Below are 15813 nucleotides of genomic sequence, written 5' to 3'. Positions count from 1 at the left end.
CTTGTAACCTTTCTCCTCCCCGGCTCAAAGTGTTAATAGCACCGCACAGGAAAAAAAAAAAGCGTTATCCCTGCTGCGGTCTGCTTGTGAAGACTGTTAGCTTAAAAGAGATGTGTGTGGGCGGAGTTCTGGGAATTGCCGATTCCCATTTTTGATAATCAATCACAATTGCCAAATTAGACACACACACACAACCAACTGGTATAAGCTTTCACGGAGTCGGTAGGGTTTTAAAAAAAAAAGAACAAGAAGGCTGAAGCTAGCGCTGCGGCGCACATTCACAAAAAAATGTTTACAGCCTGGGCGCGGGCTTCAGTAGAGAGGGGGGTACCCTCTCTAAGCAGCGCTAGCTTCTGTTCTTTTTTTTAAAACACTACCGACTCCGTGAAAGCTTATTGGTTGGTTGTGTGTGTGTCTAATTTGGCAATGGTGATTGATTATCAAAAATGGGAATCGGCAATTCCCGGAACTCCGCCCACACACATCTCTGTTAAGCCAACAGTCTTCACAAGCAGACCGCAGGAGTGATAACGCTTTTTATTCCCTGTGCAGTGCTATTAACACTTTGAGCCGGGGAGGAGAAGGGTTACAAGGGTTTTTCCTCTGTGCTATTAACTAACACTTTGAGCGGGGAGGAGAAGGGTTAGAAGTGCTTGCGCCCACAATATAAATTGCGCATCCCTGGCTGCACACTTACCTTAGTCGCAGAAGCAGACGTTCTGGCGGCTAAAAGTAACAAATTAAGTTATAAGCAAAGCATCTAAAAAATGTATCAATTTCATGAGCAGCAGCCAATAATGTGAAAGTAAAAATGTGCCAGTTGCTATGCACAATAATAATAAAAAAAAAACCTGTTGAAGAAAATTATGTGCTTGACAGAACTGGCCATTCTTTCTGCAGGCAGGCTCCACTTTCTGCGATATTATCGCAGATCGCACTATGTTCTGCCTTGGGGAACATGACTGTCCCTGCACATGACAGATGCACGCTCCCTTGCAAGTCCTGGGACAAGCATCCTGATTGGCTGCTTCAAGTCTCTTTACAGTAGGGTGTAAATACTTAGAAAATTTGAGGTAAAATTATCTTCTTTTTTTACATAGTGATGTTCAGATGATATTTTCTAGTTAGCTTTTCAAAGCTATGCTGTATCACATTCATGTGCTTCAACATTTGGGTATCATGTCCCTTTCTAAAGGGATATGAAACCCACATCTTTTCTTCCATGATTCAGATAAAGCATGCAATTTTAAGCAACTTTCTAATACAGGGCTCGACAAACCCAGATATTTTAAACAGATTTGTCGACCCCTGTTCTAATTTACTCCTATTTTCAATGTTTCTTTGTTTTCTTGGTATCTTTATTTGAAAATGCAGGAATGTAAAGCTTAGGAGACAGGCCATTTTTGGTTTAACACCTTGGGTAGCGCTTGCTGATTGGTAGCTACATTTATCATGAAAGAAAAAATGTGGTTTTAATATCCCTTTAATTTGCTCACACACATTCAAGAAAAAGGAAGACAATACTTTATGACATTGCATTATAGAGGTAAGGGCATTTCTTAAAATATTACAATGCTTTGCAGCTTTCAATAGCCACCTGCTCAGATAATATACTAAACATTCAACAGCTGTTAGGAACTAAAAACTATATAGCCACTAATTAGCTCAGACGGTCACCCCCTCTGTATCAAATAACACAGTGTCACCCTCTCTATATCACATAACACAGGTCAGACTGTCACCCTCTCTATAGCACATAACACAGCTCAGACTGTCACCTTCCCTATAGCACATAACAAGACTGTCACCCTCTCTATATCAAAATAACACAGCTCAGACTGTCACCCTCTCTATATCACATAACACAGATCAGACTGTCCCCCTCTCTATATCACATAACACAGATCAGACTGTCACCCTCTCTATATCACAGATCAGACTGTCACCCTCTCTATATCACATAACACAGATCAGACTGTCACCCTTTCTATAGCACATAACACAGCTCAGACTGTCACTTTCCTATAGCACATAACAAGACTGTCACCCTCTCTATATCAAAATAACACAGGTCAGACTGTCCCCCTCTCTATAGCACATAACACAGGTCAGACTGTCCCCCTCTCTATAGCACATAACATAGCTCAGACTGTCACCTTCCCTATAGCACATAACAAGACTGTCACCCTCTCTATAGCACATAACAAAGCTCAGACTGTCCCCCTCTCTATATCACATAACACAGCTCAGACTGTCACCCTCTCTATATCACATAACACAGATCAGACTGTCACCCTCTCTATAGCACATAACACAGCTCAGACTGTCACCCTCTCTATAGCACATAACACAGCTCAGACTGTCACCCTCTCTATAGCACATAACACAGCTCAGACTGTCACCCTCTCTATAGCACATAACACAGCTCAGACTGTCACCCTCTCTATAGCACATAACACAGCTCAGACTGTCACCCTCTCTATAGCACATAACACAGCTCAGACTGTCACCCTCTCTATAGCACATAACACAGCTCAGACTGTCACCCTCTCTATAGCACATAACACAGCTCAGACTGTCACCCTCTCTATAGCACATAACACAGCTCAGACTGTCACCCTCTCTATAGCACATAACACAGCTCAGACTGACACCCTCTCTATAGCACATAACACAGCTCAGACTGTCACCCTCTCTATAGCACATAACACAGCTCAGACTGTCACCCTCTCTATAGCACATAACACAGCTCAGACTGTCACCCTCTCTATAGCACATAACACAGCTCAGACTGTCACCCTCTCTATATCACATAACACAGGTCAGACTGTCACCCTCTCTACAGCACATAACACAGCTCAGACTGTCACCCTCTCTATATCAAAATAACACAGCTCAGACTGTCACCCTCTCTATATCACATAACACAGCTCAGACTGTCACCCTCTCTATAGCACATAACACAGCTCAGACTGTCACCCTCTCTATAGCACATAACACAGCTCAGACTGTCCCCCTCTCTATATCACATAACACAGCTCAGACTGTCACCCTCTCTATAGCACATAACACAGCTCAGACTGTCACCCTCTCTATATCACATAACACAGCTCAGACTGTCACCCTCTCTATAGCACATAACACAGCTCAGACTGTCACCCTCTCTATAGCACATAACACAGCTCAGACTGTCACTCTCTCTATAGCACATAACACAGCTCAGACTGTCACTCTCTCTATAGCACATAACAGGTCAGACTGTCACCCTCTCTATATCAAAATAACACAGCTCAGACTGACACCCTCTCTATAGCACATAACACAGCTCAGACTGTCACTCTCTCTATAGCACATAACACAGGTCAGACTGTCACCCTCTCTATATCAAAATAACACAGCTCAGACTGTCACTCACTCTCTCTATAGCACATAACAGCTCAGACTGTCACCCTCTCTATATCACATAACACAGCTCAGACTGTCACCCTCTCTATAGCACATAACACAGCTCAGACTGTCACCCTCTCTATAGCACATAACACAGCTCAGACTGTCACCCTCTCTATAGCACATAACACAGCTCAGACTGTCACCCTCTCTATAGCACATAACACAGCTCAGACTGTCACTCTCTCTATAGCACATAACATAGCTCAGACTGTCACCCTCTATAGCACATAACACAGCTCAGACTGTCACCCTCTCTATAGCACATAACACAGCTCAGACTGTCACTCTCTCTATAGCACATAACACAGCTCAGACTGTCACCCTCTCTATAGCACATAACACAGCTCAGACTGTCACCCTCTCTATAGCACATAACACAGCTCAGACTGTCACCCTCTCTATAGCACATAACACAGCTCAGACTGTCACCCTCTCTATAGCACATAACACAGCTCAGACTGTCACCCTCTCTATAGCACATAACACAGCTCAGACTGTCACCCTCTCTATAGCACATAACACAGCTCAGACTGTCACCCTCTCTATAGCACATAACACAGCTCAGACTGTCACCCTCTCTATATCACATAACACAGCTCAGACTGTCACCCTCTCTATAGCACATAACACAGCTCAGACTGACACCCTCTCTATAGCACATAACACAGCTCAGACTGTCACCCTCTCTATAGCACATAACACAGCTCAGACTGTCACCCTCTCTATAGCACATAACACAGCTCAGACTGTCACCCTCTCTATAGCACATAACACAGCTCAGACTGTCACCCTCTCTATATCACATAACACAGGTCAGACTGTCACCCTCTCTACAGCACATAACACAGCTCAGACTGTCACCCTCTCTATATCAAAATAACACAGCTCAGACTGTCACCCTCTCTATATCACATAACACAGCTCAGACTGTCACCCTCTCTATAGCACATAACACAGCTCAGACTGTCACCCTCTCTATAGCACATAACACAGCTCAGACTGTCCCCCTCTCTATATCACATAACACAGCTCAGACTGTCACCCTCTCTATAGCACATAACACAGCTCAGACTGTCACCCTCTCTATATCACATAACACAGCTCAGACTGTCACCCTCTCTATAGCACATAACACAGCTCAGACTGTCACCCTCTCTATAGCACATAACACAGCTCAGACTGTCACTCTCTCTATAGCACATAACACAGCTCAGACTGTCACTCTCTCTATAGCACATAACAGGTCAGACTGTCACCCTCTCTATATCAAAATAACACAGCTCAGACTGACACCCTCTCTATAGCACATAACACAGCTCAGACTGTCACTCTCTCTATAGCACATAACACAGGTCAGACTGTCACCCTCTCTATATCAAAATAACACAGCTCAGACTGTCACTCACTCTCTCTATAGCACATAACAGCTCAGACTGTCACCCTCTCTATATCACATAACACAGCTCAGACTGTCACCCTCTCTATAGCACATAACACAGCTCAGACTGTCACCCTCTCTATAGCACATAACACAGCTCAGACTGTCACCCTCTCTATAGCACATAACACAGCTCAGACTGTCACCCTCTCTATAGCACATAACACAGCTCAGACTGTCACTCTCTCTATAGCACATAACATAGCTCAGACTGTCACCCTCTATAGCACATAACACAGCTCAGACTGTCACCCTCTCTATAGCACATAACACAGCTCAGACTGTCACTCTCTCTATAGCACATAACACAGCTCAGACTGTCACCCTCTCTATAGCACATAACACAGCTCAGACTGTCACCCTCTCTATAGCACATAACACAGCTCAGACTGTCACCCTCTCTATAGCACATAACACAGCTCAGACTGTCACCCTCTCTATAGCACATAACACAGCTCAGACTGTCACCCTCTCTATAGCACATAACACAGCTCAGACTGTCACTCTCTCTCTATAGCACATAACACAGCTCAGACTGTCACCCTCTCTATAGCACATAACACAGCTCAGACTGTCACCCTCTCTATAGCACATAACACAGCTCAGACTGTCACCCTCTCTATAGCACATAACACAGCTCAGACTGTCACCCTCTCTATAGCACATAACACAGCTCAGACTGTCACTCTCTCTATAGCACATAACACAGCTCAGACTGTCACCCTCTCTATAGCACATAACACAGCTCAGACTGTCACTCTCTCTATAGCACATAACACAGCTCAGACTGTCACCCTCTCTATAGCACATAACACAGCTCAGACTGTCACTCTCTCTATAGCACATTACACAGCTCAGACTGTCACATAACACAGTAAATATAGTTTTCATAGATAAATAAATAAAAAAAATCAAAAGCTCTATTTCTGTTTAAACAGAGTGATAGCAAAAATGCTAACAATTCCCTGGTACTTAGAGCAAGTTTTTATTCTGAAATTCCTGGTAGCGAAGGGGTTAATCTATTATCTACCTTTCTCTAGAACCAAAAGCTGGGAAATTGCTGGATTTGATGACTACAATCATGTGTGTTAGTAAAGTCACAAGTAACTAAATTATTGAGAGTGTTTTAAATAAAATTAACATTGTCTTTTTTACTCCAAATCCAGGTTCCAAAGACATAAGTAAGGCACCTATAAAAACTCAGTTTACACCAAATAATTTCAAAACATCCTAATAGAGGAAATGGAGACTTCACAGAGTATATTCTGTGTTTATTCAGCAGTAGCTACATATCCCCAAATCTAAGCTTAAAAACACTTACTTTATTATCTTCTTAACAGCATAAAAACATAGTCCATAGATTAATGAGGCTGCTTCAAACTCTCTTTCAAATATCTGACCAGTTTTGTGTTGTTGTGCTTCATCAAAGATGTATTTGTCTCTCAAGCATGGATCTGAAACTTCCCTTACGTCAGAACAGGAAGTGACATTCTGGTAAATCTCAACCTATCAGATAAATGTATCTGCCATTTACATCATCTGTTGCTATGCACTTCTTACATTTTGAATCCTACATGAACACTTCAGGTTCCACAGTGTTATTGATAATATAATTGTTACAGAGAATAGCAAAATATCAGTTTCATGTGGCTCAGCTGCAAAATATCTGCATGTTATAAATAATATAGGAGTGACAGATTATAAATTCTCATATATATCTACAGTCATAATAATGTGAGAGACATTCATTGTATAATTCATTCATTTGCTAATGTTAGCTTGAAAGAGTAAGGATGTTCAAATTTAAGATACAACATTTAACCCCTTAAAGACCAATGATGTACCCTGAGACTGTGCTATTTCCGGTAACAAGTAGAGAGGAGGGAGGGTATAGTAGCGAGCTACTGCTACTTGCGGAGGGACCTGCGTTATTATAAAAAAAGAAAACCGTTAACGACCAGCGACATACACGTGGTCGTTAAGGAGTTAAACATTTTAAAACATCAAACAAATATTGCCTCAGGCTTGTCCATGTAAACCAATCAAAGACTGTTCATTATTTCAAATAGTTACTTTTTGGTATGTAACTTTCAATCTGTTGGTAAAGTTAAAGGGACACTGTACCCAAAAAATTTCTTTCCTGATTCAGATTGAGCATGAAATTTTAAGCAACTTTCTAATTTACTCCTATTATCAAATTTTCTTCATTCTCTTGGTATCTTTATTTGAAATGCAAGAATGTAAGTTTAGATGCCGGCCCATTTTTGGTTAACAACCTGGGTTGTCCTTGCTGATTGGGGGATAATTTCATCCACCAATAAAAAAGTGCTGTCCAGAGTACTGAAACCAAAAAAAAGCTTAGATTCCTTCTTTTTCAAATGATAGCAAGAGAACAAAGAAAAATTGATAATAGGAGTAAATTACAAAGTTGCTTAAAATTGCATGCTCTTTCTGAATTACAAAAGAAAAAAATTGGGTTCAGTGTCCCTTTAATATCTATTAACGGTCTTTTAGTCTGTTCAATCTATTAGCTTTTTTTAACCTTGGAATAGATCCAACAAACATTGCAATAGGCTTGTACCTGTAAACCAATCATATGCTGTTCATTATATCTAATGTTTAATTAGCATAGTTTAGTTTAGTATTAAAGTTGTTTTATAGAAATATTTCGTTTTTGTGGACAAAAACAGAGAATTTTAAAGGTACAGTAAAGTCAAAATTAAACTTTCCTGATTCATATAGAGTATGCAATTTTAAACAACTTTCAAATTAATTTTTATTATCTAAATTGCTTTGTACTCTTGGTATCTTTCATTGAAAAAACCCAGGTGGGCTCAGGAGCAGCAATGCACTACTGGGAGCTAGCTGGTGATAAGTGGTTACACATATATGCTTCTTGTTTAGGGTTGCCAGGTGTCCGGTATCTGACTGGACAGTCCGTTTTTTTCACCAGCTGTCCGTTAAAATCAGAAGAAAAAAAACAGACACTTTTTTTTTTTTTATTAAGTAGACAGAAGAGATGCTAGTTAGGTGAAGAAGCCGAGTTCTGATTGCACTTTACACTGCCAGCCACTTGCAATCAAACACAGATCAGGTTGTGTAGCAGAGAGGGGCTGTGTGAACAGCATGTAAGGTATGTACATGGAGCAGCAAATTATCACTTTGATTTTTGTTAATTTTTAATGGAAAAAAATAGAATCATATACAGGGGAACCATTCCAACATTACTGTAAAGGATGTTTAACAGTATGTCTAGCTGCATCTATGCTATTTGGTTCTAGTGACAGATCTTAAGAATCACATTAAGAAACTGCATCCCAGTACTAGTTTTAATTCTGTCTTTCCTTTACAACTTTTAGAAGAATGCTGGGGAATTACATGAGTGGGAATAAAGTGTATTTAAAGAGACATACTTTCATTTTAGACTTTACAGTTCAAATTAATGGACTGTGAGGTAGCTGCAACTGACTGAACAGTGCAATATGATTTTTAATACATGGGTTAATAAAGTATTGCAAGACTCTTTAGGAGTACACTGCTATCAATCCTATAAACAATAATCATCTTAAATGATCTAGTAAAAAGCTGCCAGCCTTCTATTTTCCATCAAACAATATATAAAGATATAAATTAAAGGGACAGTAAAGTAATAATTAGACTTATGATTTAGACAGAAAATACAATTTTACACATCTTTACACTTTACTTTTATTTAATTTTCTTCCTTCTATTGTTATACTTTGCTGAAAGGTTTATCTAGGTAAGCTCAGGAGAAGTAAACAACCTAGGTTCTAGCTGCTGATTGGTGGCTGTATCCTATATAATTAATGGCCAAATATATCAGATGCAGTCATGCGCAGTAGAGACTGCACGTGACAAACATACCTGGCCGTTTGGATCCTGACACTCAGCACAGAGCAAGGCTGAAGCGGAGTGTCAGGGAGCGTGGCCGACGGGAGCATCGCCATGGGGGCGTGGCCGGGTGTCGCGAGGGGCGTGGCTGGGTGCGACGAGGGGCGTGGTCTGGCGGGTGTCGCCGCGATGGGGCATGGCCGGGCGATGTGCCGCGATGTGGGCATGGCCAGAGAGGCAAAGGCTTGAAAGTTTCAATTAAGACGGAGCAAGAGAGGGAGCAGGAGAGGGGGGAGAAGGGAGCAGGAGAGGGGGGAGAGAGCCAAAGAGGGAAGAGAGACAAAGAGGAGAGAGAGCAAAAGAGGAGAGAGAGCCAAAGAGGGGGGAGAGCCAAAGAGGGAAGAGAGCCAAAGAGGAGAGAGAGCCAAAGAGGGCGGAGAGAGAGCCAAAGGTGGGTGGGGGAGAGAGAGCCAAAGGGGGGGGAGAGAGAGCCAAAGAGGAAAGAGAGCCAAAGAGGGGAGAGAGCCAAAGAGGGGAGAGAGCCAAAGAGGGGGGAGAGAGAGCCAAAGAGGGGGGAGAGAGAGCCAAAGAGGGGGGAGAGAGAGCCAAAGAGGGGGGGGAGAGCCAAAGGGGGGAGAGAGAGCCAAAGAGGGGGGAGAGAGAGCCAAAGGGGGGGGGAGAGAGCCAAAGAGGGGGGGGGGGGAGACAAAGAGGGGGGGAGAGAGACAAAGAGGGGGGGGACAGAGACAAAGAGGGGGGAGAGAGCCAAAGGGGGGGGGAGAGCCAAAGAGGGGGGGAGAGCCAAAGAGGGGGGAGAGAGGGAGCCAAAGAGGAATGAGAGCCAAAGAGAAGAGAGAGCAAAAGAGGGGAGAGAGCCAAAGAGGGGGGGGAGAGAGAGCCAAAGAGGGGGGGGAGAGCCAAAGAGGGGGGGGGGACAAAAGAGGGGGGGGAGAACAAAAGAGGGGGGGGAGAACAAAAGAGGGGGGAGAGAGAGCAAAAGAAAGGGGGGAGAGAGAGCCAAAGAGGAAAGAGAGCCAAAGAGGAGAGAGAGCCAAATAGTAGAGAGAGCCAAAGAGGGGGGAGAGCCAAAGAGGGGGGAGAGCCAAAGAGGGGGGAGAGCCAAAGAGGGGGGGGAGAGTCAAAGAGGGGGGGAGAGAGCCAAAGAGGGGGGAGAGAGAGCCAAAGAGGGGGGGGAGAGCCAAAGGGGGGGGAGAGCCAAAGGAGGGGGGAGAGCCAAAGGAGGGGGGGAGAGCCAAAGGAGGGGGGGAGAGCCAAAGAGGGGGGAGAGCCAAAGAGGGGGGGGAGAGTCAAAGAGGGGGGGAGAGAGCCAAAGAGGGGGGAGAGAGAGCCAAAGAGGGGGGGAGAGCCAAAGGGGGGGGAGAGCCAAAGGAGGGGGGAGAGCCAAAGGAGGGGGGGAGAGCCAAAGAGGGGGGAGAGAGAGCCAAAGAGGGGGGAGAGAGAGCCAAAGAGGGGGGAGAGAGAGCCAAAGAGGGGGGGAGAGAGCCAAAGAGGGGGGGAGAGAGCCAAAGAGGGGGGGAGAGAGCTAAAGAGGGGGGGGGGGGAGAGACAAAGAGGGGGGAGAGAGCCAAAGGGGGGGAAGAGAGCCAAAGGGGGGGGAGAGCCAAAGAGGGGGGAGAGAGGGAGCCAAAGAGGAATGAGAGCCAAAGAGAAGAGAGAGTAAAAGAGGGGAGAGAGCCAAAGAGGGGGGGGAGAGAGAGCCAAAGAGGGGGGGGGGAGAGCCAAAGAGGGGGGGAGAACAAAAGAGGGGGGAGAGAGCCAAAGAGGGGAGAGAGAGAGCAAAAGAGGGGAGAGAGAGAGAGCAAAAGAGAGCGCAAAGGAGAGGGGGAGAGAGCGCAAAGGAGAGGGGGAGAGAAAGCAAAAGAGAGGGGGGAGAGAAAGCAAAAGAGAGGGGGAAGAGAGAGCAAAAGAGAGGGGGGAGAGAGCAAGGGGTGGGACCGCTGTACTGCAAAAAATGGCCTGTGTACACGGGCTTTAGTACTAGTATATATATATAATGATTGTCATTGGCTCACCCATGTGTTCAGTCAGCAACCAGTAGTGCATTGCTGCTACTTCAACAAATGATACCAAGAGAATTAAGTAAATTAGATAATAGAAGCAAACTGGAAAGCTATTTAAAAGTGTATGTTCTACCTAAATCATGAAAGAAAATTTTTGTGTTTCATGTCCCTTTAAAAGCCATGTTCTAAAAGAAAAGTTAGCAGCTGCAAGTCACTGCTTTTTATCCCAGTGTTCTGTACACTTGATAACTCTATATAACAAATCCAAAGCCATAAAGGGAAATGCGTGTTGTATTTTTTTAAAAAAAGGATATTCAGTTAAATGGTTACTCTCCTTGAAATGTGTAAACCTTTGGAATGTTCTTTTTATTATTTAATTTGACAGCTTTTCATGTAATTGAACTATTGTGCTTTCTCAATGACCCAGAGAGGCTGAAGGTATCCTTCGGAATCTAGAACTCTCACCCCACAACATTCTACACAGTGATTATAATCACTGTAGAAGCTCATTTATGTCTGTCAATAGTTGGTCACAGAAAAATATTTCAGTTAGAAGTGAGGGGCAATGGAGGGGGTCAAATAAATTTCTGTTTGCATGTGTTCATGTCAGTCACAGGTAAAATGATGTATTTGTTACTGGTAGCCAAGGTGTAAAATGACTGCTCACTTTTGAAGAGCTATAGATGGCGGGATTAATAATAATAAAAAAAATTTGGGGGGGTGTTCCCAGTCATTGTCAGAGTGTCCGGTATTTTTGTGGAAGACAGCTGGCAACCCTATTCTTGTTATTGGCTCACCAATGTGAACATGTGTCCTGCTAGCTCCCAGTAGTGCAATGCTGTTCCTTTACCAAGAGAATGAAGCACATTTTATAATAGAAGTAAATTGGAAAGTTGTTTAAAGATGCATGCTCTATCAGAATCATGAATTAAAAATGTTGGGTTTCATATCCCTTTAACCCCTTCGCTACAAGGAATTTTAGAGAAAAACTTTAAAAACAAAACAAAAAACAAACAAACAAAATACAGAAATAGAGCATTGTTTTTTATTTATTTAGCTATATATATATATATATATATTTATTTTTTTTTATTTTTTTTTTTTTATTTTTTTTTTTTAAGTAGACAACCCATGGTATTTTACCGCCAAATGCGATCATATTAAAAATAAACTCATTAACTTTTTCACAGACTGTGGATATCTCACTGAAATTATTTACATACTGCTTGAGCAATCATGACACAAAAGAATACATCCATACTGTCACAGACATCCCAACTGTCATGAGATGTAGGACACAGCAAAGAAGGTACAACTCAATTTTATTCCAGAGCATAGAAGTTTACAGACTGCCAAAACACATCCAGCTTAGTAATTGCAACATAGACTATAACGGCTGCAGGCCACGCCCCCTTACGGTGACATCACCTCCCACTCTCATCACATCTTCCCCTGTTTCAAAGAATAAAGTATACAAGAAGCATACATTTTTTTTTTCTGAATACAACACATAACAAGGTATAAGAGAATATATATCAATAACAAGAAATACAATCCTATCTTGGACATCGGGATAGACTACCCTAGTCCACAGTGACCATGGGATTATTCTGCCCATTCTTCTGGTCACTGCTCTAACTACAGTGCTAATCTCGGTAGCGGGCTGAAAGTTTCACCACTCTTTCACTTGATGTCATTTTACAGGAACTATCCTCTGATGCAGTAGAAGGTAATTGAGAGTCTGCTGAAAGCACAGAAGCATCCCGCTGTGGTCTTGCTGCGGGGAAGTCACCCCTCTTATAACCGGGGATCCCACCGGCTGTGGCTCTGAAGCATCCAGTCCCAAACTCTCAGGTACTGGGTGAAGATGTCTTCTATTTCAACGTGTGACTGTCTCTCCTTCAGTAAGGACTACCTAAGACCTTGATTCTGGGGAGCGTCCTATTACAGTGACTGGCGTCTTCCATTTCTTCTCATCATCCAGTTTAACGCTGACATTCTGGCCCACATTCAACTTCTGCAAGGGCCTCACAGAGTGTTTTCTGTCAGAAGAATCGGTAGCCCCGTTTCGCCTCTTCATCCCTCCTAAGGACCTCCTCCCGAGGAACAGGGGGGCTGGCTGGAAGACACCCACAGAGGGTAGAACGGTGCAGATCTGTCGTCCTAGCATCCACTGTGCCGGGCTAAAACCTGTGGCTTGGATGGGAGTCGCCCTATAGGCTAAGAGAGCTAGGTACGGCTCAGATTTCTTCAAAATGAACTTAATGCCCTTTTGGCCATTCCATTGGCCTGCAGGTAATACGGACTTGATGTAGAATGGATGAAATCATATTTACTACTGAAAGAACTGAACTCCATGGAAGCAAACTGCATTCCGTTTTCATTTACTAGCTCTATCAGTATGCCCCATACTTTTGAGATGGGTGATAATAGCCAGACTGGTGGTTTCATTCAGGGGTGCTATCTCCAAATACCTGGAATAATAGTCGATCACAACCAGGTACTTCTTCTCATAGAGTTTGCATAAATCTGCAGCTATCTTCTGCCACAGGCCTGCAGGCAGCGGGGTAGAAATTAAGGGTTCTCTTCTCTGAGTAGGCCGGCATTCCCGGGAAAAAGGCACATTTTGACACATAACTTGCAATGTCGGTGCTGATCCCAGGCTACCATACCGCAGTAGCCATTGTGAATCCTGCTTAGCATCTCCTGCCGCATACTGACAGCAATAACAATGTGGTCTTGGAACAGTACCAAACCATCCAGCTCCGTGAGATGTGACCTCTCTGGCTGGTAAGAGCTCAAAGACATCCAGGCTGCCCAGCTCTTGAGCGACCTTCCCTTTATATACTTGATAATTCTTGAAGATCTGTGTCCAGGTGTGTCTCCCTTCTTATCTGCTCTAACTTTCTTGACGAGATGGATTTAGATGCCAGAACTTAATCCACATACAATTTTACATCTGATTCAGTTGAAGATCCTTCAGCAGCAGCCAGCGGGAGCCTGGAAAGTGTATCTGCCACTACCAGTTGTTTCCCCCGGTACATGCACTGCCTGAACGTTGAACCTGAGCAGCCTGATCAGAAGTCTCTGATATCTTAGGGGTGTCTTGTCAATATCATAGGAATTGATTAAAGGAACTAATGGTTTATGATCGGTTTCCAGACTGAATTTCTACAAACCCACTAGGTAACACTGGAAGCGCTCAAACTGCAGCCAGGCATTCATTCTCAATTTGGGCAAATTTTGATTCTGCAGCTGTCAGTGTAACTTTAAGAACTAAATTTAAGCTCCAAGGTGGAGCAACAGGTTTAAACACAGGCTTGATTCTAACTAAAGCCTGACAAAATGCCTGAACGTCTGGGACATCCGCCAGACGCTTGTGCAAAAGAATAGATAGCGCAGAAATCTGTCCCTTTAAGGAAACTAGCTGACAATCCTTTCTCCAATCCTTCTTGGAGAAAAGATAATATCCTGGAAATCCTGACCTTACTCCATGAGTAGCCCTTGGATTCACACCAATAAAGATATTTACGCCATATCTTATGATAGATTTTCCTGGTGACAGGCTTTCGTGCCTGAATTAAGGTATCAATGACTGACTCAGAGAAACCACGCTTTGATAAAATCAAGTGTTCAATCTCCAGGCAGTCAGCCTCAGAGAAATTAGATTTGGATGGTTGAAAGGACCTTGGAGTAGAAGGTCCTGTCTAAGCGGCAGAGTCCATGGTGGAAAGGATGACATGTCCACCAGATCTGCATACCAAGTCCTGCGTGGCCACGCAGGCGCTATCAAGATCACCGATGCTCTCTCCTGCTTGATTTTGGTAATCAGACGAGGGAGCAGAGGAAACGGTGGAAACACATAAGCCAGGTTGAAGGACCAAGGCGCTGCTAGAGCATCTATCAGCGTTGCCTTGGGGTCCCTGGACCTGGATCCGTAACAAGGAAGCTTGGCGTTCTGGCAAAACGCCATGAGATCCAGTTCTGGTTTGCCCCAACGATGAACCAATTGTGCAAACACCTCCGGATGGAGTTCCCACTCCCCCGGATGAAAAGTCTGTCGACTTAGAAAATCCGCCTCCCAGTTCTCTACACCTGGGATATGGATAGCTGATAGGTGGCAAGAGTGAATCTCTGCCCAGCGAATTATCTTTGAGACTTCTAACATCGCTAGGGAACTCCTTGTTCCCCCTTGATGGTTGATGTAAGCCACAGTCGTGATGTTGTCCGACTGAAATCTGATGAACCTCATTGTCGCTAGCTGAGGCCAAGCCTGAAGAGCATTGAATATCGCTCTTAGTTCCAGAATGTTTATTGGAAGAAGTGACTCCTCCTGAGTCCATGATCCCTGAGCCTTCAGGGAGTTCCAGACTGCACCCCAACCTAGAAGGCTGGCATCTGTCGTTACAATTGTCCAATCTGGCCTGCGAAAGGTCATACCTTTGGACAGATGGACCCGAGATAGCCACCAGAGAAGAGAATCCCTGGTCTCTTGATCCAGATTGTAATCCCCATTCCACTGACTGAGCATGCAGAGTTGCAGCGGTCTGAGATGTAGGCGTGCAAACGGCACTATGTCCATTGCCGCTACCATTAAGCCGATTACTTCCATGCACTGAGCCCCCGAAGGGCGAGGAATGGAATAAAAAACACGGCAGGAATTTAGAAGTTTTGATAACCTGGACTCCGTCACGTAAATTTTCATTTCTACAGAATCTATCAGAGTCCCTAGGAAGGAAACTCTTGTGAGGGGGGATAGAGAACTCTTTTCCTCGTTCACCTTCCACCCATGCGACCTCAGAAATGCCAACACTATGTCCATATGAGACTTTGGACGCCGGAATCAGGATGTCGTCTAAATAAGGGGCCACTGCTATGCCCCGTGGCCTTAGGACCGCCAGAAGCGACCCCAGAACCTTCGTAAAAATGATTGGGGCTGTAGCTAACCCAAAAGGAAGAGCTACAAACTGGTAATGCCTGTCTAGAAAGGCAAACTTGAGAAACCGATGATGATCTTTGTGTATCGGAATGTGACGATAAGCATCCTTTAAA

At 44.0% G+C, this 15813-nt stretch overlaps 1 protein-coding gene across 2 annotated transcripts in view; it reads right to left on the bottom strand.

Annotated features, from left to right (window-relative positions):
• Positions 1 to 6348, bottom strand: part of PPCDC (phosphopantothenoylcysteine decarboxylase) — a 258917-nt gene extending 252569 nt beyond the window's left edge. For both annotated transcript variants that reach the window (XM_053717390.1, XM_053717391.1), the window contains exon 1: positions 6210 to 6348. The gene's annotated coding sequence lies outside the window, so the exon portion shown is untranslated. The remainder of the gene's footprint in view (positions 1 to 6209) is intronic.
• Positions 6349 to 15813: the final 9465 nt, after the last annotated feature.

This window comes from Bombina bombina, chromosome 6 (assembly GCF_027579735.1).
Source record: "Bombina bombina isolate aBomBom1 chromosome 6, aBomBom1.pri, whole genome shotgun sequence".
NCBI classification, from domain to species: domain Eukaryota; kingdom Metazoa; phylum Chordata; class Amphibia; order Anura; family Bombinatoridae; genus Bombina; species Bombina bombina.
Note: the sequence above shows the minus strand (reverse complement) of the source record. Positions and strands in the feature narration are given on the sequence as shown.